Source organism: Limulus polyphemus, unplaced genomic scaffold (assembly GCF_000517525.1).
Source record: "Limulus polyphemus unplaced genomic scaffold, Limulus_polyphemus-2.1.2 Scaffold1242, whole genome shotgun sequence".
NCBI lineage: Eukaryota > Metazoa > Arthropoda > Merostomata > Xiphosura > Limulidae > Limulus > Limulus polyphemus.
The window spans coordinates 138,768-143,237 of NW_013666852.1; the positions used below are offsets into that span (position 1 = coordinate 138,768).

Genomic DNA, 4,470 nt, shown 5'->3' on the forward strand with positions numbered 1-4,470 from the left:
TATATATCAATAAAAAAAATAATATTGGATATAATTTTTTCTCTTCCTCTGCATGTTTTAACGCTTTTGTTAAACCCCTGATAATGTTTTTGCAAAAATTTTGCTTCTGTGACAAAATTGTTTGATATATATCATGAGCTACAGTGATAAACTGTTCATTCATAATTTTGCTTGTATATCTTTTTTTTGTGATTTTATTAGAAAACACATTTATTATGTGTACTTTAAATTGAAAAACAATATTCTTTTGTTTTACAATTTGTCAGAAAGTATAATAATGTAAATTTTAAAATAACTTCAACTAATATAGTTAACACAAATGAGCTGTCAAGACTAAAGATAAGAAAAAGTCTATTGTATGGTTTTGAGAATTTTGAAAGAAAAGAAAATGGTAACATTTCAAGCATGTTTTAGACACAATAGGTAAAACAAACAGCTCACTATACAGTGATAAATGAACCCTTTCCAGACCAGTGGAGTGTCACGTCACTGAGATCCCTCATCTTTTTTCTTCTCACAGTGAAAATACTTAACCAAACTGTATGAAGCATACAACAAACATACTAAATAATATCTAGTTTCAGTTTAAAAAATTAATATGACTTGATTTAGTTTTACTGTCAATTTTCTATGCATGAAATTTTCAAAATTTTGTTGTAAGACACTGTTTTGTAAAAAAAAAAATATTTAAAATACTTCCTCTCTTCCTATAATTTTTAATCTTTTATATATTAATCAGAAAGCTCAATATTATATTTAATCAATCAGTTCCAACTTAATTGTAGCTCATTAACATTTCATTAGGTTCTTTATTTTGCTGATAGTAAAAACACTGCAGAAATTAACAAAGATTTGTCCTTACCTTTCAAAATGCCACTGGGTCAGATCAGCTGACAGTATTTTTGTTAATAATATTCATAAGCAAGATCAATTTATACAATAAATATTGTTTCTTTCCAATCAATTACAAGTTCTTTTATTTATGTGGGTTATTTGAATATGATAAACTTAACAATAATATTCAGCAAATAAGGATTTGAGGAATTGAGATATTTTGCCATCAATTACCATACTCCCTTAACCTAATTAGACTTATTTTAGAAGTTTAAAACTAATATAATTTAAGATAGAAACATTTTCAGAAATAAAAATTATGTATAAATAAACTCTAAAAAATTTCTCAGATTTGTGGTTTGTTCCTAAGATTTCTAAACTTCTCAATCACTAGATTCCATTGTTATTTTTTGCAATTGCTACTTCCAGTCACTTTCCAAGGAAATTATAAGTTACTTCCTACACCACTTTATTATTACTACATTAGCATAAATAGTTTAAAGTCTGCTCTATACATTAGTATTTGAATTTTCCCTATAGCTATTTTCAAGGCTAATTTTCTTTAGTAATTGTTTAGACCATGTGCTGTGAGATCATACAAGGGTGCAAAACTGTACTAATAAGATCAGTGAAAGAGAAGAAAAATCACATGAAAAATATGCCATGGATAGTTATATTCTCAAGGGATCTTAGATTCTTAGCAAATATATAACCATGCTTTGAGATTGGTAGAAAAAATTAAAATAATTGACAGGTATACTGTTTTCAGGTGAGACTCCGCAGAAATGTCATTTCAAACACTTTTCTCTTTGCAAATTACATTAAATATACATAGCAAATGCCAGTTGCAAGTATCTTTTCAATTAAAAATTGTTGAAACAATTGCTAAAATTTTGAAATTTGATATGCAGTTCTGCACTCTACACTGAAGGCTGCTTTCTGGTCTGGATAGGGTTAACTATAAGTAATGTAATTCACTATTAAGTGGAACATTTACGTCAACTTAAAATATATTTGAAAACAGAACAAGTGCTAAGTTGCTTGCACTCTCAGCAAGTCTATTAAGAAATCAATATTAAATCAGAAGATGAACATTCTTCCTTTGAATCAGAACAAGTTAAGCAAACAAGGTATAAAAATTCTGGTACTCACATGGAATAGTAGGCCATATAACTTCTAATAATTAGTTAATTGGTCAAGTATTGAGATGGGACAAATATCTGATCTAATAGTGTATTAATTGTATGGTGAATTGGATATTCAGATAGCATTCCCATCAATGTATTATCTCACAATATTAAACAATTATTATTTTACTTGTACATGGATGGCCTTGGGGTGGCTCCCCCTGGGTTCTTTGGCTGGTCTTGTTGAGCTGGTCAACTGCATGCCACTGTTGGACGTTCTCAACAGATGTTGTGGACATTGTTAAGAAGCTACGTTCTGGGGAAATCTTGGTGGAAACATCTACATCAAACTCGCAAACTCCTCTTGAAATCAAAGGCCATTGGTACATATCTATTAAGGCTACTTCCCATGCTGCTATGAATTCCCCTGAAGAAGTTATCATAGAGAGGAATTTAAGAAACATTTCCAAGTTGGAGACCCTCGTTGGTTTCTACAGCTAAGGAGTTTATGCTGTGTGACGTATCTCCTCTCATAAAGATGGAATTGTGCTGCCTACCAGTCCTCTTGCATTGAAGTTTACATTGCCATGTCCACCTGCCAGTGTCAAGGCAGGTTATCAGAACTGTAATGTAAGGCTTTATATTCCTAACCCTCTTAAATGTTTCCAGTGTCAGAGGTTTGGACATTCTAATACATCTTGTTGTGGTTCTTTGATGTGTGCTAATTGTGGTGGCAAAGACCATGATGCCTACAAATGTCAATTAGACCCTCACTGTGTAAATTATGGTAGTTCCCACCCCACCCTTCTTACTTTTGATCTTCCCCTAAGTGGGTGGAGGAAAAAGAGGTACAGTGCTTGAGGACTGTAAATAACATTTCTTATCCAGAGGATTAGAAGTTGTTGTCCCTTGTTCCATCTTGGACATATGCTGCTGTATGTTGCTCCACTGCTACAGTGGGTGATAAATCTTTCCATGTCTCCAATAGAGTCTTTCTCTCATCATGTAAAGAGTGTTTTTGCCCTCCATGGTTGGAAGAGTTGATAAGTCCATGTGTATTCCTGTCTCTGTTCCCACTGTTGCATCCAGTGACTGCTTGGGTCCATCTCCTTTGGCTCTGAGGTGCAGAACTATTAATCGATCATACCCTCAGTCACCAGTCTCCTTCTTTTGACAAAGCAGGGCAGGGCAGGTTCCATGGAGGTCGACAGAACTCTTTCTACTAAAGAAGAAAAACATTCTGGTCACAAACAGAAGGGTTTTCGTCCAGTTCTCCTCCACCTAAATAAAAATGGCCACTTTTATACAGTGGAACTGTCAAGGTTTTCATTCTGATTTGAATGACATTAAGGCCTTGATCGATTCCTTTCATCCTGTATGTTTCTTCTTACAGGAAACATTCCTGAGACCTGCTGATACTGTCACCTTTTGGCTGGTTACTTTATACTGGAATGTCAGGTTGTTTGATGGACAAATTCATTGATGTGTGGTACTGCTGGTTGACCAGCATATACCCACCATGTCCGTGCCACTCCATACACTATTGGAGGCCGTGGCTGTCCATATCTCCATGGGTCATACCAATACTGTATGTTCTGTTTACCTATCTCCAGGAGAGACTATCAATCAGACCTTGATGGTCTTATTCAACAGCTGCCATCTCCTTTCTTCATCTTGAGAGACTTTAATGGACACATTTCCCATCCGGGGTGGTGCTGATATTGATGGGAGGGGTCGTTCTGTAGAGCATATGCTCTCAGATCACAATACTGGTTCCTTTACCTATTTTCATTCATATAGTCAGTCTTTTACTGCTATTGGTCTGTTTATCTGTTCCCCTTCACATTTTTTCTCATTTGTCTTGGAGGGTTAATAGTGACCCATGGGGCAGTGATCATTTTCCCATGATTTTACTGGCAATTGAATACAGTTGTTGCCACCTGACTAGGCTGGCCAAACATCCTGCTTTAGGCAAGACAGTTCTACTTTTGAGCATTCTGTCCTGCCCACCTCAAGCAGGATGTTAATTTGTCCTTCTTTTTGAGGCCTGTCTAAAAAGAATTATATAAGTTATCTTACATATACTAAAACAGCAGGAACTGAAGGCCACAATAACCATTGACGTATTTTTATTATAATTTTATGTAGTTGCCATTGGCAACACTATGCGTGGAGCCGCAGTTTACATGTACAAGGCGAGTCGGAGTCTGAGACGGTCAGTCTGCCGAAGGCCACGTTGGGTTGTGGATGACTTTATTTCTTGCTTTAATTAAGCCTTTAAAGAAATACTGAAAAGAACGACTACATTTAACCATGAATGGGCCAAAGAATTTGGATTTATTGCTTAGAGCAGAAAAGGTGACTTTCATGCATTTTGTACACTATGCCATTGTGATGTGAATATTAGCGGCACGGGAAAAAAATCCAGTTGAATGGCACGCTGCTACAGATAAACATAAAGTTAACACTCGTAGTGCCGGTACGTCATCACTGTTATCATTTTTCTCCC

General features: G+C 35.2%; 1 protein-coding gene across 2 annotated transcripts in view; it reads left to right on the plus strand.

Moving 5' to 3' along the window:
• Positions 1–4,470, plus strand: part of LOC106462759 (zinc finger protein 830-like) — a 64,001-nt gene that overhangs the window by 10,368 nt on the left and 49,163 nt on the right. The gene's annotated exons all lie outside the window — the stretch shown is intronic.